This window comes from Cuculus canorus, chromosome 15, assembly GCF_017976375.1.
Source record: "Cuculus canorus isolate bCucCan1 chromosome 15, bCucCan1.pri, whole genome shotgun sequence".
Taxonomy (NCBI): Eukaryota; Metazoa; Chordata; class Aves; order Cuculiformes; family Cuculidae; genus Cuculus; species Cuculus canorus.
The window spans coordinates 13,254,645-13,279,564 of record NC_071415.1 but is presented as its reverse complement, the minus strand read 5'-3'; the positions used below and the strand labels follow the sequence as shown (position 1 = coordinate 13,279,564).

The window sequence follows — 24,920 nt, the reverse complement described above, 5'->3', positions numbered from 1 at the left end:
AGGAATTATACATCAGTTACTACATTCCTCTTCTCCTATTCCTTTTTATCCATGATACGTAAGTAAATATATTTTCAAACTATACAGTACTCAACAAGTAAATATTTTAAGCACAAATCCATTATGTCTCCATAAAAAAATGAAGATGCAACTAATAACATGCTGTTCAGGTAGTCCAGCAGCTTTATTATAAAGTGCAGGTATATACCACTGATAGCTAAACTTTGAAGCAGAGAACACATCTTTACAGCAGCGGAATATTTCACTACACCATTTAGGTGAAAGGAAAAAATATTTGACAGTAGAAACACTCATATTAAAATCTGTGCCATATTTATGGCAGGTTGAAAATGAGGAAGTCTAAAGAAGTGAAAAGCGTAATCATCTCAAGGTTTATCTTGAGCTGAAAACTGAAAGTATGATCAAAAGACAAAAAGAGAGTTGTTATTTGTAAATGACTAATTAACCTGGAACACCTCCCAAACCATTCAGTCTATAAATGTACCAGAAATAAAAGCAGAAAAATAACTTTCTGATACGGTTCCTCTTACAAGCAATAGCCGAGGCTTTTAAAGTATTTTTATCTATTCAAAGAGTAGATGTACTGCTAAGCTGTTTATCTTTCAAATTAAAAAAATGCTTTAAATCCCACATTGAGAGGTGTCAGAAACATAACCCACATAAAAGAACTTGCAGAATTCTAAAGGTTTCTGAAATTCTTCATCTATAATAAAAGCCTTTAAAACTTTCATTACTTTCTTTTTAGCTTTTAAGAATAAGGTTTGTATTTGAATTTAAATCCAATTGAGGTTATAGTTCCTGGTACTGTAACAATTTAAAATATCAATAATTTTCTTAATTCTGTCCAAAATCTTTTCAATGGTCACTTTTCCTTACAAAGTTACACAGTTACAGTAGAACATCAACTGTACTCCAAAAGTTACACTGAGGGAGATGCAATTTGTGATTTCTGCTTTAGCGTATGTTCGGTACGTAAAGTTATTTAAGTGCCATACAATACGCTTTCAACACATTTGGAAGTAAAGTCATAAAAAAAAGTCTTGTTTTGGCCAAAGTGTAGAAATTTACATACAACAAATGTTGGGAATTGTAGTGGATTTTGCCACTTCCTAAGACAGAAAGCTCTGTATCACTTTCGTGGCTCTTTCTCCAGAGTGATAATCATAATTAAAAACCCTAGACCATAGAATACCTAACTCGCTCGGTTAGCAGGTTCTTTTGGAGCTGTGTCTCCATCTCACACACTCATCTGCTCTGCAGCAGGAGGAATAAACCACAGCAGCACTTCAGCACCTTCATGAACACAGAATCTAGAATACAAAGGGCTCCATAATTAGTACAGAGGAATGTGGATTTAATGATATCAGTAGAGGCAATACATTTAAAAAGCTGTAGCGGCTCCACAGTAATTAGCAATTTCTTGGGCTAATTGTTCACAGAGCATTCAGCTTTGTGTTGATTCTCAGGCAGCAATCCTGCAGAAATGAGTAATGAGAAACTATTACAATAAAACTAAGGAGGCTTTGCCAGAAGATGGTTGGGCATAGCATCATCTTTCTGGAAGCAAAGATGGGTGAAGGTGTAACCTGCACTCCCACCAGTTCGTCTGTAACCTCTTGGGCACAGAGATACCTTTGACAAAGCTGCAAGTACTCTTTTGACGTCTCTGGTCTACCCACACATACCCAGTAAGTTCTGCAGTTGGTTGGTTGACGTCCATATCCAGCAGGGCAGGTACCATTGAGGGTGGGAAGTTCTCCACGGTCAGGACCAGGAACACAGCTCCCAGTAAATGATGTAGCACAGGGCTTCTTGGTGTCTCTCACTAAGAGCAGTACTGTTTGGTTTTGGGAGCACTGAGTATCACCACACTAGTCAGTTTGATGCCAGCATTTTGTACGATGCCTGGATCATTTGGAAAGCTTTTGGTATGAGATGTTAGTAGGATCACTAGCTCAGGCTTTCCATTTTTGTCGACTGAAGGAAGAGACCTCTTTCCAGTCACTCAAGACCACTGCTTCTTCCCTTTCAGCCTCTGAGTGAAGTAAATTGAGGAGGAAGAAGTAAAAATACACATAGGAAAACCTAGTCATAATAATTCAGTTTTGAATGCTCAGACAGCTTACATGGCTGACATAAAATCACTCCCAGTTGTGAGTAATTATGAACTGTAACTCAACAGATAAATAGTGTTTGTAGGCAAAACCGCAATCAGATCCTCCCTTGCAGTCTGTAAAACTGTCTACTAAGGTCTGAACTTCTATGTTTGCTCACATTACATCTGAAGGCATCTCAGTTTAAATGGTTTCCTCCTTGCTTCCTGATTAAAGATAACATATGGGACCAGAAAGAATGAGTCTCTCCAGAGCTGTAGAATCATTGCGGGTTCAGCACTGAGCCACTACAGAACTGTGTAACAGGAACATTATTGAAATGTTGTATCTAATGCAGATACCAAACTAAACTAAACTAAACTTGCTGTGCTGTGCTTAACAACTGCAACAAATGAAACAAAAGAATTCATGCGCTCTGCTAAGAAGGTTCTCTGAAGGGCACTTGTACCCTGGGAGCCAGCTTATCACATACTGTTCCAGTCTGCAAGTTCAGAAAGGAAAGGAAACATTAGCATTTTTCTGCTTTCTGAAAGAAGGGGAAAACAAAAATCTTTGTATACAACTCTTTCTCAGCACTGGATTTGTTCTATCAAGTCACCACAAACCCGTATTTTCCTGGTTGCTGAAACATTGAAAGGTTAATATAGGGAAAAAAATGCACTGAGAAAGGCAGAGCTTATCTGCACTGTTCTTACAGTCTGGATGACATAATGTAGTATTTTGAATTTTTCCATTTTCAGTATTACCTCTGATACAGTTTCTGATTTATAAAAATCCCCAATTTTACAAAATACATTTCTATTTCTTTTTGGGGTTGCTATATCTTTTATTACTTTATCAGGCCTTAAATCCTAGGAATTCCCTTGCTCTGCCTGAAAACTAAAATGCTGTTACATACACACGCGAACGGGATATTTAGTATTCCATCCTTTTAGCTGCAAAATCAAATGCACCCAATAGAACACAAAAAGGAACAAACACCAGCCATACAATTCAAACGCATTACCCAAATGATCAAAGACAAAAGGGAAGACATCTACAATAAAGCTGCTTGCATAACACACTGTGCATAAACCATTGACTTTCTTGAGTGGGGTTCAGACTATGTTTCAGAGTGTGCCACTAGTGTGACACTTTAAGAACGTGACATCTACAAACAAAACTTCTTAAAGATAGATAGTAAACGATGAAGCCTGCTATAACATTGAAAGGACCAAATAAACAAATATACATCTTTCTTTTCCTGCCCAAAGTGGACACCACATGAATTCTGATGATGGATGCTACAGAGCTGAGAATGTTGTCACTTCTTCTGGACAATGAAACAAACCCACAGAAACTAGCAGGAGAAGCAGCCAAGTTTAGCCACCATAGCTGGGCATCGCGATCCTATAAATACACGTGCAGCATCCACACAAGCCTACGACTGTCATTCCCCTTGTAGGAAAATGATTAGTTGCACCACACTAATAATATACTCCAAAATACCAAGGAATCCGAATCAATTTTTGGGTAATAATACGAGATCGTGGTCCCACATTTCAGCAACAATATTCTGCTGTAAATGTGCAACAATGAGTGCAGTGAAGGCTCAGTAATACGGATGCAGAGGATTATGCAGCATCTAGACTAATCCAGCTACAGCGAGGGCAGGGAAGGAGGACACAGGAGGACACATACTGAGCTACCATGGCTTACTTTGATAGAGGAGTTGGCTGGAACTACTTGTATGAACTCCTAACATACTGTGAGCATGGTGCTATTGCAGAAGTGCTTAAAAAGAAAGCTGACAACACAGATTCCTGTTCTTTTGCTTGACTCAACCCTCCCCCCATTTACACTGAAAGCTTTGTCTTCATTCATATAATGAAAAGTATAATGTACAATATGTTATCACAAAAAAAAGCATGTCACAAGAAAAAAACTCTTGATTTCATTTAATTTAAAAAGAGACAGAAGTGGGCCGACTTGATATACCATCCTGGCTCTGCTTTGTTTATCAACAAAATACCATGTATTACTGCCTGTAATACAATTTTAGTAGTATATTACCTAGTAGCTTTATAATCAAGATCAGTTTTACTACTGCAGATGACAAACTTGGACAAGTATAACATTCCAGATTATCAACTGGGAGGCATCAGAGTTATGATTTCTAGGCACAAGTAGTAATTGGATTGGAAGGCAAAGTTCAAGAAAACAGTAATACTCTTGTGTATTAACAGAAAGCCTGTTCTGCTCCATAGTGCACTACCCAAGGCCATTTCCTTCCTTAATATTAAAATTCTAATCAGCCTTCATTTCATCTACAGGAATTTAAGACCTAGTCCAAGTTCTGTGTATAGCTTTGGAAACAAACAGAGCTGGAATATGAAACCCAGCATGTTATAAATTCTTAATTCAACTATAAAAATCTGTACATACACAAGTGGAGAATGCTTAGAACATGCCGAGTTCCACACCGTGCAGCACAGTGAATTATTGCTATGTGCACTGCAAATGTCTTGGTCGTTAATCGCAGCTGTATTAATTACAGATTTGATGTTAAGATCCTAGATGTCAAAAACCGAGGAAACTGGGCTGACTGTATATGAAATCAAAATGGATAACTATAAACACAAAAAGAAATCCTTTACAGATTTCTCTCCAGCAGGGCTTTCCAAACGGTGGGGCACTCGCTAGGAGCAATATGCGTGTTTTTTCTAAGTGGCTCATAAGCACTGCCAGAAAACCTGAGCACGTTCTCCTAAGTGCTGCTACTGTTAAAGTCAGTGCCTGGAGCAGAGGCTGTGCTTGAAGACTTGATGAATACTGAAATATAAGCTGTTGCTTCTAAACCCAGAAGACAGTTAACTCACTCAATCCTTAGCTGGCTTTTCTTCCACTCCCAAAGAGACACTTCTTATTTGAATATCATATGTATCGTATTAAGTGAACAGAAAAGAAAAGGAAGTCTGGAAAACGGAACAAAAGCACGTTCACTCTGCAAGGTAAATCAAGGGAATGGCTAGAAGGGCAGAATTATAAATCTAAATGCTTCAATCTCCAAACAGAATATTAAAACATCAAGCTCAGACATCAAAGTATTATTATACAAAACCTGAAGACCACACGTCTGAAGGTACGTGTCTAGTCTTCATGCCTCCACACAGCTTGAGAGCAGGTATTTATGTCAAAACAAGTGGGTGGGCCACTGAGAACTGTGATGCAGCAGCATCAATTACACCACTTCCTCCTCATTGCAAAATTCCATTCTTCTTTTCTGTCGTAACACCACGTTCAACCCACCTCCAGCTTCACCATGAGCACTACAGCGCTCACCATTCTCTCTTCTGCCTCCCTTGCATCCTTACCTCTAGTAATGCCTATCACTAATCAAAGACACAAAGATCACTCTCTTCTGTTGCTGTCTGTCCCAGTAGCAGGTTAGTTGATAAATCATCACAAGCCATCAGGCATCTACCAGAACGAGAGGCAATGCAGGTGTCTAGTCTGCAGCTTGTCAGGAGGTCATGTTCAGATGGGTCAGCTGCTTGGCAACCAAACGCCCACATTCAAATTGGCCATCAAGCCCAGCATCCTTACCTGCCAGGAGGTCAGGGAAAGCACTCTTCGAGCTGTAACCTCTGCAGGTCTGTCTTGAGGAGACAAGAGAAATGTTTAGCCTTGCGTGTGTGCATGTCAGATCAGCCTACAAGGCTGGGACATCGCACAAAATATAAAATCAGATGGGCTAAATCTTACAGAGCATAACCAAACTCCAGCAACCATCATCAAAAAAGAATGGATGGTGAAGTGCAATAAATTGGTCCACCGCTGCTGAGGAATTCGGCTGATGTCCTTGGGCCATAGCATTGCCTTCAGACACCAAAAGTAGCTTTTAAATCTGGAATAGTTGCGCTGGTTTACACCAAACTCAGAACAAGTACACTGCATTACCCTGGGTGAGAGAGGAAACAGAAGGAGGAAGAAAAACATCACTCGGCCCATGCAGTTTGGCAGCAAGCAAAATTGCCTGAATCCATCAAGTAAAATTGCATCTTAATCAAAAATCCATTTTCAGTGTTGGAAGGCAATTTCCTCAATACTTTTCCACTCCAAAAAGATACGCTGGACAATTACAAGCAACTCTGCAGATACCCTGAGACTGATCTGCCTGCATGTTATCTGATCAAAAATCTTGTAGCATCCTGTACACGTTGTCCTAGCAAGTGCTGCTGGGGCTACTTAAGATTTCAGAGTGCAGAAGCAGTTCACTGATTGAAAGATTGCTCTAAAATATATTTAGGGAAGTATCTCAGCCCTCAAACTTTCTATTCAGTCTCTCTGAGCATTTATAAATAAATAAATAAGAAAATTTACAAACTACCAGTACAAACTGGCAATTTTAAGAAGTGAAAGTAAAGAATGTAATTAGATTAAGTAACTTAAAAACTTAATTGCAAAAGATTTCTATGAATTAAAGCTTGTAAATACATCTTCATTTATGGAATGAGTAATGACAAAAACCTCACAGGGCACACTGTCAATTTAGAGTGACTTTCAGCGATGGGGTAAACGTGCAGATCCTCTGGGGTGATTTTTGATTTTTTCTGCCATTTCTCAATTGTTTTAATAAAAGGATTTGGTGATTTTGTTTTTAAAAAAGGCAACAGCCATTGCAAAGACTGTTTTTTCATGTTTGTTTGTTTTAATTTTACATTTTTAAAGCACGCCATCAAATATCTTCACAAAGGACATGGCACAGCATTTCTTCTGCCCACTTACTCTGGATTAAGTTACTCTAAAAAAAAAAATTTAACGAACTCAACAAATAATCCCCTGCTCATCTGATAAGCACATAAATGTCGATGGGAGACCAGATGCCAAAAAGAATAGGTAGCTGAGAGGAGCAGACACACATTGTGCATATGAACCTGGAAGTGAAAACTTTACTGCCATATTAAACTCATTTTGTCAGCGAAATTAAGATTTCTATAATGCAACAAGTTACATGCAAAGGCACTAAACTGACACTAATATCTGCAGGGAGCCTTTTTTTTTTGTGGAGAGCAGCCATACATGGCTACAACACAGTAGTGAAGGCAGTAAGTGTCTGCCACTTAAAAGTACCACCTGAGTGACTACATATCTCACAGTTGTGCACATCTGTATGTACTGTAATCTAGCATAAAAATATTAATTAAGAAGCATCTCAAGTTAGGCTTGTCAGCCCTAATATTTTCTGGTGATTTGAACAAGGTCAGAGAATAAGATAAGGATCTTCACAAATCCAGTTGGCTTTACTTCAAATCCAAAAGCTTGTTTCTAAGCTGCACGAGGACAGGAGCCCACATAAAAATCAAATTTTGAATGCAAAGCCAACCCAGTTCTGCTCATCATCCTCCATCCTAAAGCCTGTCTGCAGCAAAATTTTTGGGCACTCACCATCCTTCACTGAAATACTGTACAACATGCAATTATTTTTCTAAGAAAATACTTCTCCATCAGAGCTACTCTTATCTTAGGGATGATCTATCAGTTTTTATTTAAAAAAAACCACTCTCATGGGGTTTTTTTATGTTCATGCTAATGAAGTATTTTCATTGGCACTCACGAGTTAAAATTACTTCAGCTTTCTTTGCAGGTTTTTCTTTTCTTTTTAAATCAAGCTGGTAAGCACTCCCACTGTACCAGTGCAAATCAGCTTAATTTGCTTAGAACCTAAAACTTGGAGCGAACAACGGTATTTTCAAAACAAATACATCAAGTTAAAGCGAGGGCAGTTGTGGTTTATCTGGATCATATGGCTGCAGATTTCAAATCTAAGCTGAGGAAATAGAGGTTATGACACCCTGCAGCTGGGACAAGTATTGTAGAGTTAAATCAAGACCACTTGGCCCGTTCAGGCAGTTGCTTGTGTGGAAGTGAAAGATCCCATGAGAGCATTAAAAAAAAATAAGCAAGGTTTTGGTGTCCCAGCCAAACCTCCTTCCTTCGCTACCAGGGACTAACTTTCTTTAGAGCAAATGACTGTGGCAAGTTGCTGCCAAGTAGTTGCTACTGATTTATTTACATCCAATCACGGAGAACAGGAATTAAACACTTTACAAAATACATAGGCAAGTTAATTACAAAAGGTCCTCCCATGCTACGCAGATGCCAAGTGACTGAGCGTGCCACTCGGTAGGTTGGTTTGCCGACACATCAGTTGGGTGAGTTGATTCACCGTAAGGCTATAGAGATGCTTATATCAACACAAAGACAGGTACAGTAGCAGAGCTTTAGGATGGCAACAGTGCTCGTGTAATAGCACAGACATAGGCAGATTTAAGTTTTCATTCAGTCTGGAAAACTCGGGACAGAAAAAGGATGGGGTCTGGAAATGCTGCTTTCCTGTCTCCCATTCAGTAGCATTTTAAGATCTATTTATTTATGCAGTAAGCATTGATAAAAAAGTTAATGTTTTCATTTATAACAGAGGAAAAAAGTTTGTTTTCTAAATTTTGTGAGACAATACTGGTGGCTGAAGTAGAGGGGGCATTCACAGCCTCCCAGCACTCCCAGCACACCGGAATTACTGTGCCTGTAGCCTATTTTTTTTTTTTAAAGCAGGGAGGAAGCATGAAACAGCAGTGCCGATTGGAGTCTCTGACTATCTGGATGCCAATGTCATGCTGTGTAAACATGTGGATCCATTAGACAATTGTTGGAAGCAAGGAATTCTAAATTTGATCTAGTGATAGGACTCATGCTGTTTGGCAAAAAAAAAGTATGGGGTTGCGAAACCACACAAGGAAAACTTTTCAGACTTGTTAAAAAAAAAAAGTACAATGTGAACAATGATATATTGGACAGCCCTCGGATCTCAGCCTCTGGAGTCTTAGCAGACAGTAAAAAAGACCTGAACTCTTGGCTCTCAAACTGTTAAACCAGTTCATGAAACGTATTCCAACCTGAAAGGATAAAAACTTTTTCATAGAGGAAAAATTTATATTCACATGCAGAATACAAAATATCTTCCTTGCTAAAAGACAATCTGCAACAATGATTTATATCTTCTTCCACATTTCTGGTGCACGCTACTGACTGAACAAATGAATCAATTTTAGTGAAGCCCGAGCTCTACGGCAGCGATCCTGGCCCAGGAAGGGAGTGGTAGTTAACTGCCTTCCTTTGGTTTGTGCTGGCAACACAACCCTTGATGCTTTATAGTACTTAATGGTCTAAAACATATGCTGGAATTAACCCTTTCATTAGCTGTACAACAGCTGCTGCCGCTCTCTTGCATTTTTCTTAATTATAGCACTGCAAAAGTTTATGCTGTGATTCAGAATTATGTAAGAGTAATACTAGAAATTATTTATATTTGTTAAAATATAAAACACAGGTCTCATTAATAAAATTATAAATTACAAGACATTTGAAAATGTACTCCGTTCTTTAAACTATCTAGAAATACTATGCTCATCCTGTCCATGCTACAGTTTCATTTCAAACTGATTAACCAGCTATTTATTCCACTCCAGTTGCTTACATTAAAAGACAAAAACCACTGGGTTGAGCTCCCAGCAAAACTGCAAACCCACTTTAAGGCTGTCACTCCAGAACTTGTTATTCATCTCTACAGGCTTATAGCTGCAAAGAGCAGTGTGTATAGCTCAGCACTTCTGTTATGATTCACGTTGTGATTTAGTCATTCCTGAAACAATGTTTACTACATAAAAGAAAATACCCTTCAACAACAAAGATCAGAAAGCAAGAAAATCAAATCAATCCAGAAGAGCTACTGAGTCACCGAGGAGGAAGGCAACGAGATACACATTACCCTTGTGAATCCAGAGTAGGTCAGTAGTAGTAAAGCTGCTTTTGGGTGACTGCTGCGTGACCACTGCGGGCAGAATCCTGCTCCAACCCATCCCTAAGAGCTCTGTGAGCACAGGACAGCGGTCCTTGTAATGCACATCTCAGTATTGCATCTTTCTGTGCGTATAAAAAAGTTTATGGAACTTAGCCAGCTGAATTCAACAACAATTTGCATGCTTAATTCTAGTCATATCCATACATGCACGGATATGAGGCCACAGGCCACAACTAAGGCACTGCATTAGTCAAGAGAAACCGTCTCCTATAGCCTGTCCTTACACAGTTGGAGCTCCAGGAGCTCCAGAACGTATTACAGTTCTTTCCACAGGTGGGACATCAGCAATTAGCCCTATCAAGCAGGCTTTTTCACATCCTCCTTCCCACCTAACACAGAGGAAAAGAGTTCTCCATGTCCATTTTCTGCTCTAGTGCATGGTTTTATGGGTCCTGGAACACAACTTCAATTGTCATGAAAGTATAAACAGGAGGTCCGTTGCTTCTTTGCACGAATTTCTGGCACACTCATGTTTGTGTTAGAGCAGAGAGGCCAACCAGAGACCAAGCAGCCAGCCACTACAGCGTGGCTTTAAGACTGCTGGAGTTGGTGTCAGGCAATTTCCACCTGTGTCACACATCACAAATTCACATTAGCCATAGAAATCCCTTTCTTTTAGGATCAAGACCACATAATAACAACAGTTTGTGCTTCTATTTACTGTTCTTCATCAAATCATGAAAGTAAAATTGCAAGCAAAATACTGGTTGCAGTGTTTATTTTTCTTGGGTCTTGAAACGCCAGCCACAATGTGAAACAGAGGAGAAGGAGAGGCCAAGAGGAGCAGGGGAGCTGCGAGCTCTGGCTGTAACTCCTGGTAGTCAAGACCAGAACCAGTGCTAATAGGAGAGAAAAGGGGAGGAAAAAAAACGTGCACCAGAAAGAGGTCAGATCTTTCACCGATCGTTACTGCATCTCTCAATAAAACTTTAATATAAAAAAAAAAAAATGAAGTGGCACAGGCTGCTATCCTAAACCGTTGCTTCCCAAATAAAGTACTCAAAATTCAGTCATAATTAAGTATCCTTGAACTAGTTAATCTTTACTTTTAGGAAAAAAACTCATCTATTTTGAAAAGTTATCTTGCTCTCCAAGTATTACTCTTCCATCATTTATGTAAGCTAAAACACTTCAACCTCTTTAACCTATGTATATACAGCTGCTTTTGCTTTTTTTTTTTCCTACTGCAAGTCATAGGGATATTAATGCTTTGCTGAATTTTTCTGCTCCTTTAGATAAGTTACAACTGCATACTGAAATACTGGTTATAAATTTTGAGCAGTCAGATATATTACACTTTTTTTTAATAATTTAATAAAATATACTTGTTCTCTATATTTTTTTCTTCACTGTGCAAAGGACCAAATACATACCCAGTAACCAAGGGGAATTAGTGTAACACAGTATGCCAAAACCACTACTTTTACAATAACAAACCAAACCAACATTTATCATAGTATCATGTTACATGACAAATATTTTGGTATCGGGACTGTTACGTGTCAGTTTTAACCCACCAAGCATGACATTTTCAATGAGAAGGAAGTTACGTTTCTATTTTTAGACCAATCTACAGCTTTTATTCAAGGTCCTCAGTTCACCTCACAAACGTAAATAAAACCACTCTACCACCACTGCGACACATTAATTCCACCAATTTCTCAGCCGAAATCAAGTTAGTGCCCACAGCAATTCAACCCCAAACTTCACAACAATGATGTTGTAGATTTTCTAGTCACCGGATGAAAACATTGTGTATTGTACATGCGACACATGGTACAGTGAGATGTAAGAAAAAGGAGTGATCTGTATTTATCAGAATTGATTAAATTTTCTTTTCATTTCTTTCAATCACCTATTAAAAAAACCTGTTTCACCTTTTTTTCTTTTCTTTTTTCTCCCAGTGGCTCAATCTCAGACTGACATTCTCCTGGGCTGCACCTCATGTAAGTACAGCTATAGTAATATAGCACGACTGTTATTGTATGTTTATTTCACCAATGTAAAACAGTGAAAGTATTTACCAAATTCAGGACTTCTAGACCTGCTATTTACTTCTCTGAAAAGGTACTGGAAAGATTTACTAAGTCCTCGCTGAAGGGTTAGCAAAGGCAAGCAATATTGGCTCCCAGATCATCCTCCTCCCCAAAGATCACAAAGCAGCTACCTAAGTAGTCTCATACGAAGGTCCATCCAACTTACTACATCTTTATAGGTTTGTGAAATCTGGACTTCATGGAAGTGTCCCATGATCTTGAGGCACTGCAGGGCTCCTTGCCAGGCAGGAGAACCTCCATCATCCAGAGGAGATGCAGAAACAGACTGGAGAAACATCAACACTCAGAAGGTTTAACTGGTATTTCTGCAACCTGCTTGCAATCCATATGAAGAAGGAATCAAAGCTGTAACGGTCTCCCTGCTGCCTCTACCACCAGGGCATCACGACAGTTAAAACTGCCTAAAAGTCCCCATTAATGATTTTCAGACATTGGCATGGACTCATCAGGGAGTGGTAGAAAGACAAAGCCAACACCTACTCAATCAATTAATGCTAACTCTGCAGGAAAGATGCACCTTAAAGAAATCCAAACGGATTAACAGAAGACACAAAACTTGGTCTTCTCTAACTGCCCAGCACCATTCATCTGAGCGCTGATGGTGCAAATGCCATCAGTACTCTGAGGGCGTATTTGTGCGCAGCCTGAAGGATGTGCTTGAGCGCAAGGGCTGGCATCTGCTCAGCGGTGGGCAGTAGGTGAGGTGTTCACCCCCGTTAAGTTAATGAACAAAGCACAAGAAGCCAGGAATTATTTCATGTTAATAGCAGCTCTGCCAGTACCGAGTGCCGCTCTGTTGCTCTCAGCAAGTCACTTCATCTTTTTCATTTTCTCCTGCGTATAACGTACGTAACATTTCTGTGCCCAGAGCCCATCTCCCCAGAGTTTAATTCCCAATTTAATATTCTAGTCATAAAAGCACTACCTCCCTTTTACTTTGATAAAGTACAGTCAGTATCAATAGGTAACACTTTTTAAAAACTTATTTCCAACCATTGTGAAACAGGAGCTGGATGTTTATGGAGCGGTTATTTTTTATGTCAGTTTACCGCAGGGCCTCTTTAGCCACAAGCTTACAGCCAGAGGCCCCAAGGCATTTTTTAGGAATGGAAACTTTTTGAGTTCAGCTCTTAACAAATTTCCAGCCTGCAGTATGTTTTTCATTAGTCTACATGGTGTTATAATAAATGATGCACTTCCTCTTTCATTTTATGATTTTTTTTTTTAACATGCAGCAATTTTTCTGTGTCTGTTCTCCATTACTTTCGATATACTTACCCACACTAATCTTAGAGACTCTGTATAAAGACAGGAAGGCTATACTGAGTAAGATACCAGCTACACACGGCAAGACAAGCTTCTAGTTGAAATTCTTCACTAAATGCTGATCACAAACCCATCACACGTATCCAGTGCAAGGACAGCCATCCTTTTAGGTGCCATTGTCAAAAAAATTAAAAGCCCGTAATCCCAAAACCTACAGTTGGCCTAGAAAACACTCCTGTAAGGTATACACTTGCAAGACACTCTACTAAAAAAGTCTGATCCCAATGGCCAGACCCAAAACCTATGAAAAGCTCCCCAAGCCTCCCCATAACACAAATATAAAAATTTTGCATAAAGACAAACCCGATACTTCTCTGTATAGTTTTGCCCCCTCCAATACAAGAAAGCTTTCAGTAAACTGGAGCGAGTTGAACAGAGGGATAGCAGGATAGCCAACAGCATGCTCCTTTCTCTATTATTATAAACTTCTGTTCTCTCTCCCCACCTGCTTCCCTGCCTCGAAAATCAAGGGCTTTGCTCATCTTTCCCTTATGAAGTTTCAGTCTCGCTTCCTGGCAAAGGAAAAACTTTGCAAAAACAATCGTTACTAATATTTTCTATTTGGGGGAGAGCCTGAGGTTCTCAAACACGTGAGATTTGATTGTGAGGGTAGCAAAGGTGAGACCAGATATACTATTATCCTGGAAATTTTTATAGATGCCACCAGTGGGTAGGGATAACTGAAAATATGGATTTGCAAAAACTGAAGAGGCTGCTCTTTTTTCTTCTTTTTCTCTTCAACACTTAAAATCAATGCTTATTATCACTTACTGCCATTTGCAGCTGGGGATAGTAAAAAAAAAATGTCTATACGTTTGACTCACGAACACTGGGAAGGTATTTTCGAGGCAGAAAGCTGAGAGATTTGAGTAAGCGAATATGAATTCACATTAATGAACATTAACTAAATTAAGATTAATTTTTAAACACAGCATCCCAATAAAATTCACACAATTGGGAAAAAATACAGAAAGTGCATCTCTTTCTATAGGGTATCTACAGCTGGAAATACAAACAGTATTCCCTCTGCTGACCTTCTAAGGAGGAGCAATGCTCCACTGTACATATTTGCCTATTTGAAATATGTTTTATATATAGTCGATACACCTTTTACAATAGCTGCCTTTTTATATTTTCCCTCTGTACATAATTTTTAATAAGACCGTATTCCCAGGGGCTGGCAGCATCAGGAAAACTAGGCTATACCAACAAGAAGGGATTCCAGTCAAACATCGGCACGTCTAGCATACTGTTTTTCATTTACAAATCTTTGATTTCTAGATGAATGTCAGTTCAAAGTACACATTAAACACAGATACTTTCCGCTTATGTATGTAGAGATTGTTAGAGATTAAGCCACTTTTAATTAAAGACTTAAGCAGGTGTCGGTTCATGATACTCTTTGAATTTGGTTTAAACAGATAAACATTCCATGATTACCCAGCAGCGCACTTCAAATACAAGCAGAATCAAAGAGCTCTTCCTAAACCAAGTGAAGGAAAGCTGCTTTGTCGGATGAAGTTTGGTACTACTCATTTGTCATACAGGGAACATTGTATATTTAGTTGGAAACAGCATTCTAAAACACTTAAAAAAATAAACAAAAGCACTGCAGACAGCCCTACGAGACAGAACCTCCAGGTCACACCAGGCTTACTCATTTCAATGGGGTTTTGTTCTGCCTCTATATATGCATCGAACTAGCCAAAGTTAATTTGCAGTATCAAGGCCTAAACCAGGTAATTTAAAAACATTTTGGGCTAAAAAACCCCAGAGCTTTAAACAGTAATTTTTCTCTCAGCATCATACTTTAGAGTGACAGCAATATGAAGAATATCCTGTTTCTCGATTACTCAAACATTCTTTATTTTCTTTTTTTAAAGGAAATTCAAAGATTAATTTAAAACTGATGAAAATACTTTAATATTTACCTTCATATTTTGTGTAATATATATCAAATTCAGGTGAAGCGATTTCAAAAATTATCCTGGATGTTTCTCATTTCAAGACGTTAAATATTGGCTCTTCCAAATTTCCGTTACACATTGTCTGACAATATTTGCTGCTCTGGACTACATGAACTGACTGTTAATTTTTACAGACGTAATGATAACAAAGTTTGTAGAAGTTGGGCACTGGTGACATTTTAGAATTTCACACTCACTATAAGTTCCTCCTTTCCAGGTCTAATTTCACATAAAGTAAGTGTAAAAACATGGCTAGAACTGTGAAACAAATTCTCTCAATCTTTTTTACCTATTGTATCAGTAACAACTACCTTCAAAATGCTCTCCTAACGGTCCTTTAAACGATGGCACTACACCTTAGCATCTCTGTAGTGGTGTCCCAGCTGACACCTGAAGACAATGAGAAAGCACACATGTAATTCCAGAATTTGGAAACTGGTAAAGCCCAAACTGGAGTCCCAAAGCCAAGGCCATTAGTAGAGCTGTGGGAAGAAAATAACGAGGGAGACAGAGACAGCGATCCACTAGCTGAGTCGGTCAGTGCGTAGGACATGGCGAAGCAGGTAGCTGGGAGGATGGCCAACATAGACAGGGAGGCAAAGAGCATAACTGCCAAAACGAAGACAGCTGGAGCTGTCACCCCCAGGAACAAAGTACCAGCCTGCATCTCAGATGCTAATTGATAGAAGCTACAGCACGACTGCAAAGGCGAAGCTTAAAAATAATATAGGATGATTAGCATGAAATCATAATTCTTGGGGCTTCAACTGATCCTAAAGGAAAGATTGAGCATGCTTGTAAAAAACAGGCTTCCATCTGCAGATACTTTTGTTTACTTCTTAATTAACTACATAATATTGCCTACAGAAGAATCATAACAAATGGCAGAAACCAAGATCTGTTCAGTTGCATCAGTAACAGATATAAATCTGGAGTAACCACAGGCACTTGAATCGCAAACACACACCAAGAGTTATAACTGGCTGCTGAATTTTATCAGTTTACTGTCTGGAGACAGCATGAGGAGCGTCCCTTAGCCAGGAAGGAAGAACTAGTGAAGTCAGGTAAGGTTTTCAGCAGTTGCGGTAGGCACAGGTTATGAAGTAGATCCTTGCACAGCTGCTCCACCTCAGTGTTATTTGCTGGGAGCGGGTTACGTAACTGACACAAAAGAAAATGAACCCCTGCTTGGGTTGTTTTCCTCTGCAGGCTCTGGGCTGCCAGGAGGAACTAAGAATTCAAAAGCCGCTTCCCTTCTATTGCTCTTTTGGGTGTTTCTCTTTGAAGTGGCACCCTAAGTGGCTGCTCATTCACCAGTTTTGTAGGTAGTCTTTAAAGCAATACGTTCCACCCTTTAAGCTGAAGTACAGAAACGTACAATTAATTAAAGCAAGTTAATGGCAATATAACTTCAGCCTTTTTATTTCCACTTGATGTCAGACTCTAAGACGCAATCGTAGGATTTCAGACACCGGAGAAAATGCTGAACGTTATAGGCTGATCTGATATGGTTCGTTTGACACACGAGCAATCAAGGAAAATCAGTTAGCTGTCATTTAAAGGAAAAATTCATTCTAAAATCTTGAAACAAAGAGTCAAAGTCCACAATGGCTCTAACGCCTCTGCAGTGTTACTGTGCTGTACTTAACTGATGGTTTCATTCTTTCTCTGACACGCTTTTTTTTAATCACTTTCTCCCTCCACATCAAAAGAAGAATAAGCCTAAAATTAAATTTTGTATGAAATTATTACAAAGTAGACTGGATAGGAAATCTTTGGTTGTTAACAGACGAACGGACCATTAACCTGCCAGATGGCTGCAACACAACAAAAAATGCATCTAATGCTGCTTATAATAATAGTGGCCAAACTACACATTACTCTTTTCCAAATGTTTTCCTGGTGTGGAATGTTTGTAAACCATCCTCTTGCACTGCTGCCAAACTCCAGGAATGCTCACCAAGACAGTTGTAGTCCTTCACTAAAACAATATCCCCACATAATTAAGAATTATTATGGAGAAAAAATATCAGTGAACCTTTCCTAATGCAATGGCTCTCTCTCATTTCCACATAGCGTGTATGTTGTTTATTTTCATTCTTTGAGCACAGGATTTTATAGCCATAATTATCTCATTTTCTCATGGTACAAAAAGTCCAATTTTTATTCATTGAGGTCAACATTTTTGTTGCCTTCTTCCTCTGTTTTTTTTCTTCCCTTTAAAATTTAGTATCAACGAAAAAATACAGTGGATTATGTTATCAAAATAACCTGCTGGGGTAGAGATTTATTAAAAATTGTATTTTCAAATGAACATAGTAAAATGGACAGCTAAAGAAAATAATGTTTTAACTTCATTTCCACTTTCCATACGTGTTAAAAGAAACACTTGTTCAACCCTGCAACTTCATCTTAAAAGATATTTGTGCATGAATTTTCGTCAAAATCTGGAAAGCTTCAAGAAATAATGTTCAGTCAAGCAGATCTTAGAAGCTAGGAGCACTTCATGGTCAGCTGGCTATGAAATCCTGCTAGCTGCCAGTCTTCAGCAAGCAATCTTGCTGCTTTGCACCTTTTTACAGGGCTGACCTAAGTGTTTATTAAGGACAACAGTAAGGTCCTGGACTTTCTCCCTCCTCATGAATCTCCTATTTCTCCTGTGCTGTGAATTGAGCTGTAGTACCTTCACCCTGACCTGCAGTCTTCACAAAATACACCCTGAGGGTTAAAAAAATCCTTCCTGCACCCCCACCACCTGAGGTCTGCAAAGGAAAGAGCTGCTGAAAGCCTGGTAACAGGAAAAGGTCAGAAGCAGTGTATTATATCTGTATGTTTGGATTAGCCGACAGTAGCTAAATAAACTGATTTAATGTCTAATGACATTTTCGAACAATAGCTAATAAAATTATCCAAAGTATGCAGAGACAAAAGACGCACCCAGATGCACCAGAATACATCTCTAATACAACTACCCAAGCAATGACCTAACAGTATATTTCAGCAGTTCAGTCCTCAAACTAGAGGTCAGATATAAAGGAGCCCGAGCTAAAAAGCCTACTGACTAGACAAGGCACAAATACTCCTGCCTTGCCCGTTATTATCACTCCAATTTGTATGCAACCATCCGCTTTTGTCCTGTGTTTTTAGCATAGAACTATGTTTCAAACAGAATCATGGTCTTTTCAAAATAAATAAATAAAAGGCGTGCTACTGAAGCGAATCACAAGCTCTGAAATGCTTTTGGAAAGCCTCTCTGAATTCGCTGGGTTAGCAGGTCTCAGGGATTTTAGCTAAAACCACAAGAAGATCCTGAGTCATGTCAGCAGTGGAAGGAGCTGTGATGGATCCAGATGCTATCACTCCTCTCACAGCGTGTTTGCCCCCTTGCTGGAAGCGCCCACTCATGTCACGATGGAGCTCAAGGAAAATAATGCACCTGTCTCAGCAGCTTGAGCTCCCTGCAACGCCCCGTAAAAGGGTGCACCTTTGCAGTCTGTTTTAGAAGTGAAGCTGGGAGAGTGCAGACACACACGTCGCTCCGCTGCGGCCGGTCACCCTCGGCGGGAGGGAGGCTGTCTTGTCCTGTTGGGCCGTGGCACATCCAGCTATCGCAGCAAGTTTCACCAGAGCTCATTTGTGAACGGCCCTCAGGGAAAGCCGGTTGAATCACTCAAACCAGAGAGGTTGGTTCTGAAGAATGAATGTATGATTAATAGGGTTGCAGCACTCGTACAATTGTGGTTGCCTTTGTAAAGTTTTCCATCAAAGCTCTTACAACCTGAAATATCATAGCTGATTAAAAAAATGAAAGGGACTAAAAGTTGTGCTCATATGAAATGCAGCTCTAAAGCAACTCATCTAAAGTTGGCAAATAAGTCTTGCTTACTTCAGCTGATTTACACATTCAATTCCTATTTGCTTTAAGTAATTACCAAAGCATTTTCAGACTTGTTGTGACCAAATACGAACATGCTGAATGCACACACTGAGATAAAACACAAATAAACAGTCCTGAATGATTCCCGTCAATATTACATCTTACTTTTAGGCTTAAAACACCAGTACCAACAAATAAGAAACGTCAGTGGACACTGGCTGTGTTCTATGTGATGAATGCTATCTTTGCCCACACCACAGTCTCTTCATCCCATATCACCAACTGTCTGCATTCCTCTGAAGGTACCAGCATTTCAGCTTAAGAAGAAAGTATACTGAGGAATATTTCTAATAATCCTTTTATATGGATAACTATTCTTCATAGACAATTTACACAAGGGTACTAAGGGCCCAAATGTACACCCACTAATTCACTAATACCATAGGGATGCTTCAACAAAACCACTTCAGCTCATAAATATAATATTCTGGCAACCACAGTCCTAAATAACTACTTTCACTTCAACCTTGTGATTTGCTTAATCCATCTGAATCACCAACTCTACCTAAGCCTAAGTTACGGCATAGAGCATCTCCTAAAGTTTAAATTTTGAAAGTTATTATACTGCCAAACAAATCTGAGTAGAGCGTCTTAATTTTTGTCTCATTTAGCTCTTGTAAATTAAAAAATATTACTGGGATTGTCCTATCAATTCATATCAGATGTAGAAGCATTAGAAACATCAGCACCTCAAAGACACGGTGACTTCATCATCTGAACCACTACAAATTATTCTATAAACAAAAACCTGCACTATGCAAATACAAGTTTCATATTAACAAGGTGACTTGTAATTATGAAGTTTAGGACTGCGCATTAACATCATGGAACCACCAGCAATGAGAACTGTATTTGAGGGAAGACAGACAGGGAATGACCATATTTAATTCAGTATATTAACCAAGCCAATAGCAACAGCGTAGGTCATCTGAAAATTAAGCATGCGAGCTCATAGGAGGAGCAGCTGAGGGAACTTGTTTAGCCTGGAGAAGAGGAGGCTGAGGGAAGACCATATCACTTTGCAACCTGAAAGAAGGGTGTAGTGAGGTGGGTGCTGGTGGTGAAGCATTGGAAGAGGCTGTTCAGGGAAGAGGTGGAGTCACCATCCCTGCAGGTGTTCAAAAACCATGTAGATGTGGCACTTTGGGACATGGTATAGCAAGCACAGTTGGACTTGATGATCATCTTACAGGTCTTTTCCATCTTTAATGGTTCTATGAGTCTATGAGACCCCTGAGGCTTCTGTGATCCCTGGTGCTTGTGGCAGTGAAGAAAAGAGTGCATTAGATTACGTACATACACCATGCTCATACGGGACAGCTCAGCTGAACTTCTACTACATGCACAGAAAAAATACCTGCCTTGTGTTTAAAGGTGGCTTAAGTCTGGGGTAACTTTCCTGGCAGGCTGCGGAAGGGGCTCCGCTGTCGCTGAGGCTGGTATTTGCTTACTTTGCAGTGAGGCTGAGTTAAAAAAATACACCACTGAAGTAAACCTTAGACATCTTTGTTCACCGTTTCCTTCTGCTGTCTGTCCAGGAGAGAGTGTGAGCACCCAGCCCCGCAGGTCTGCCACAAGACCCACCTGGGCAAGTTCTAAAAGTATGGATGTTGTTAAAACGTTGACCTTTTTGGTCAGAACACAGCAGCCATCTGTGCCCAACAACTACCCCAGGTTACTCCAGATGATCAGTGACAACAGATAGTTAAACAGCGTAATGGCACAGGGGATTATGTATCCTTACAGTCAAATAAGCCTCTGGGAAGGTGTGCTACACAAACCCGGCTAGGAGGTTTAAAAACTGTTAGGTTGTGGGCTCTGCAAACTAAAATAAATGATGGACTGGCAGGACCTATAACAGCAAGCAGTCACCTCTATAAAACCAGGAGAGCAGCAGACTCGAAGGAGCCACATTATTACCCTCTGCTCTCCCTAGAGACTGAAGGAGCACTATTCCATGTCCCAATCTCTGCATTTTTCTCCTGCAGAAAGCCCATACGCTAAAGTTTATGAGGTCTGAATTTCAAAAGCAAAGCACACTTCTCCGGAAATTCTATGCCCAACTGTCACTGATATTTTATCAAATGTAAATCAACACAGGTTGGGGGTTTTGCTCTGTGTTTCAAAATACAAACCATACATAATGGCTTAACCAAAAGAGTGATGAGCATTAAATATTACAAACCATAAAAAAAAAAGTAAAAACCATAATCCTGAGCTGCCCCACATTATCTGCTCATAGAAATATTACTGATGAGATTAAAGAAGTGCCTGTTTATTTAACAACGTGACCAGTCTTCAACAATAGAGCATTTAATGGAAAATATTAACGTGGGACCTACAAAGAGAGCTGCTATGTTGTAAAAATGGTAGGGACTTGGCTTTTCTTTACTTTAATATAAACAATAAAAGCATAGTCAAAAGGAACAAAAAAAATAACTGAAGTAGGGAAATACTTACATCCTAAATACTGACAATCGAAAAGTTCTCAGGTGTTAACCTCAGACTCTGTCTTAGAGCTCTGTTGTGAAGTTTTAGCTTATAAGATGCCATGAGAATAACAATATGCAAAGAAAATACACGTGCTACATACATGCCCAACATCAATGACAAATTCTTCATTCATTTTAGGGGTCAGCTCCTTTTTGGTTGATAAATAAGAACATATAGTACACTTCCTGCTTTGGGAAGAAAGGAAAACCCATAAATTAATTCTTCATTAGAGTTTAAGGCAGCAAATTATTTAAGGACTATTTGTATTCAAGCTAAGTACACAGAATCATGATATTACACGCCTTCTATTCAAATGGAAAGAATTTACATTTACCTACCACCTCATTAAAGTAAGATGATACAGCAGTGGCATTCTCCTTACATGTTATTTTTTTTCTTTTAATTAAAATGTTCTTTTGGAATGCTTAAAATAATTCTGAGGTTTACAGTAAAGTATTTTTTTAAAGCATACATTGGCTCTTTTTCAGGTCTAATGTTGGTTACTGTCTAAACTCTCCAGAGGCCAAATGGATGTTACAAGGCTTCTGCTAAATAGCATTGTTTTTCAGAGGCGGGATGGGATATGACTCCCGACAAACACAGCGGTGATGAGTATCTCTAAAGAAAATCAAATTTTACTAATGTAATATTTTTGTCAGTTTGGCTTATTTCGCTCTGGGTTTATTACTCTGTTAACACGCACAGCTTTGTAGAGTAGCTACTCCTATGGTAAAAATTCTTTTTTCTTACCAGAAAAGCTCTCTCGATTGCATGCAGCCGCTATTTGCCTCCCGATACTTAACTACACCAAAGGTTGAACCGCTTTCAAACCACAGTAATGTCCTTTCAGTTTGTCCTTTCCAAAAAAAAAAAAGACCCCAAGCCCCCCTCTTTCTTCATTGTGAGCACAGGACATAGAATAGTCCTTTCAGCAGGATCTGGCCCCTGTTTTTGCAACAGCCCTCTGCGCCAATACAAGCGTGCAGCTGAAGCTTAAAGGATTATGTGTATGTATGTGCAGGGGAAGTCACATGTATACACAGAGTTCGGTGTCACCACCCCGGGCAGCGCAGCGTCAGCGGTCCTTTCCTAGGCTCTCCCATTGTTTCCTCCTACAAGAGAAGGGAGACACTGGAGGTTCTGCTGAGCTCACTTTGAAAAGGGTTTGGCGTGATGGGCAAAATGTTTCTGTCAGTCATCAAGGAAGGACAAGGCAGTGCCTACCAGGTGAGATTTTGAAAAGTTCACCTTTTAGATCGCTTTTGGGGTTTAAGAGCCTAGAAACAATTTAGATTAATGCATACAAGCCTTGGATCAGTGACAATGAATAGTGCCATCATTAGAAACCAATGCTCAGATTTTAGGTAACAGTACTTCAGGAAAAAGGTCATTGTTGAAATTCATTATGCTCCTACTTTTATCTGGTTGTGTAAAAGAAAGTTACAGTAGCCTTTTTCTTATGCATATAAATTTTCATGCTCTTGCACATTGGGCTGGATTTTTAATTTACTGTTTCTTTACGCAGTATCTGCTTTTAACGTTTTTATTAGTTGCTCTGAATATATGCGATTTCAATTTTTCTGTATATTAAATCTAGCTTTGTAACAGCATAGCAGAAGTACAGCAGAGGAATTGATCAAAAGTTAACCTAATTAGTCCTTAATAAAGCAACAAAGTTCCCAATGAAAGTGAGATGCTTATGAATCTTCAGTTCATAGCATAACAACAACACACAGCAAACCATACTGTGAAATATTACTGCAAAGGCTCTAAAAGACACAGCAGTAACTAATTAACTAATTAATCACAATTATGCTGCATTTTCATTTATATTATAAAAGGAGGTAAGTCAAAGGCAAACTTCAAAGCAGCAAAAATCTCCTGACTGCTTTCAGCAGCAGTTTTGAATAAGCAGAATGACTGCTGTCCTTTTCAGCCGCCATAAGCATTTTTAACTATGCTAATCACCGTGCTATTTGCAAATCTGTTTTCTACTGTACTTAGCAGAAGACCTACTTTCTTTAGGGTTCTGTCAGCTGAACGTTGTCCTTTTAATATAAATGATAAAGCAGTATAAAAGGGCAGCACCCTATTTCTCATGCCAGCATCACGTCCTTCACATATTTGATTGGCCCCATCATTTAAGTCAACGCAGCATCCCATGGATTTCAACAGAAGTTGGACTGATTCTGAAATGATAAAAAAGTTAATCAAATGTCTGAATAAAGTGATTCATGTGAACATCTATGTTTTTGATCTGCACATCAGAATGATTCATTTAAACTTCTGTGTGCTGGGTCTGAACATCAGATAAGAGTTTATCAGAATATTCTGCATATTTTCCCCAATAGCTAAAAAGCGTAAGGCTCATTTGAGTGAAGATAGGCTCGTAGTCTCCAGTGACCTCCCTACAAACTGTGGTTTAATGTTGGTATGCACCCTGTGTCTGTGTGGGCTGTGTAAAAACAACCATTTATCAATCATTACTAAGAAACTGGCTCAGTGACATACTAATTACTCCTCAGGCTTCCACCCATTAGTGCAGGAGGAAGCAGATTATAAATTTATTTTATATATCAAGGCTCTGTACAGCTCCTGCAGTAATAAAATCTGCTGCAAAAATCTTGTGGTCTGCAAGATTTTTTAAAATGTCTGAAAGTACGGAGGACACGAAGAAATCTTTAAAAGAAACCTGTTCAAATTACAAAACCCCAGCAACAGTAATTGCTGAATGGCATGTGAATTGATACACTGCAATTAGTAAGCACTAGTATTTATTTCAATGCCGTTTATCTGGCTGCAGCCCCAGGAATTTGTATCAATCCTAACCAGGGCTTCCTATAATACCATGGATTGGACAGAATGTGAGGAACATGGCTACAGGTAGTACACACAGGTGTAACTTCACAGATGTTTTTGTGATGGGAGACTTTAGGTTTAGAAAGTCCTGGTTTACAGAGGTCCCAGACTTCTTTGCACTTTTCTTCGCCCAAAATTACTTTTGGTTTTTTACCCTTGGAAACATTTGCCCAGCTTTCAACTAAGCTAGAAAAAACAACATCCATTAAGCTTAACTAAGAAAGCATTCCCGTCCACACACTTGTG

The 24,920-nt window shown here is 39.2% G+C and overlaps 2 protein-coding genes across 4 annotated transcripts in view; one reads left to right on the top strand and one right to left on the bottom strand.

Annotated features, from left to right (window-relative positions):
- The window catches only part of C15H7orf50 (chromosome 15 C7orf50 homolog), a 131,182-nt gene that overhangs the window by 49,334 nt on the left and 56,928 nt on the right, over window positions 1-24,920 (bottom strand). The window lies entirely within an intron of this gene.
- Window positions 1-24,920, top strand: part of GPR146 (G protein-coupled receptor 146) — a 51,356-nt gene that overhangs the window by 13,035 nt on the left and 13,401 nt on the right. For 2 of the 3 annotated variants that reach the window (XM_054080977.1, XM_054080979.1), the window contains exon 2: window positions 11,940-11,981. The gene's annotated coding sequence lies outside the window, so the exon portion shown is untranslated. Of the gene's footprint in view, window positions 1-11,939; window positions 11,982-22,840; window positions 23,043-24,920 lie in introns of those variants that run through there. The other variant, XM_054080980.1, reaches the window with a different exon arrangement.